Source organism: Triturus cristatus, chromosome 1_1 (genome assembly GCF_964204655.1).
Source record: "Triturus cristatus chromosome 1_1, aTriCri1.1, whole genome shotgun sequence".
Taxonomy (NCBI): domain Eukaryota; kingdom Metazoa; phylum Chordata; class Amphibia; order Caudata; family Salamandridae; genus Triturus; species Triturus cristatus.
Window position 1 is genome coordinate 389968782 of NC_140579.1, and position 234 is coordinate 389969015.

A 234-nucleotide genomic window follows, 5' to 3' on the forward strand; every position below is an offset into this window, starting at 1 on the left:
CTGTCCTCTGCTAGCATTCTCTCGTTTCACAACTGTCCTCCAACACACACAAACGTATCTCGCCACCTGCAAGTTAGTTACGAATCCGTTAATGAATTAGTTTGAGGGAGGGGTGACAAACATAGTTGGAGGAGAGGTTTCTTCGAGTCATCTGACACTTTGTTTTCAAACCTTTCCTATTGGTTCTGTCCTGTTTTTCAACTTTTCTTATTGGCTCTTTCTTGTATATTCTGG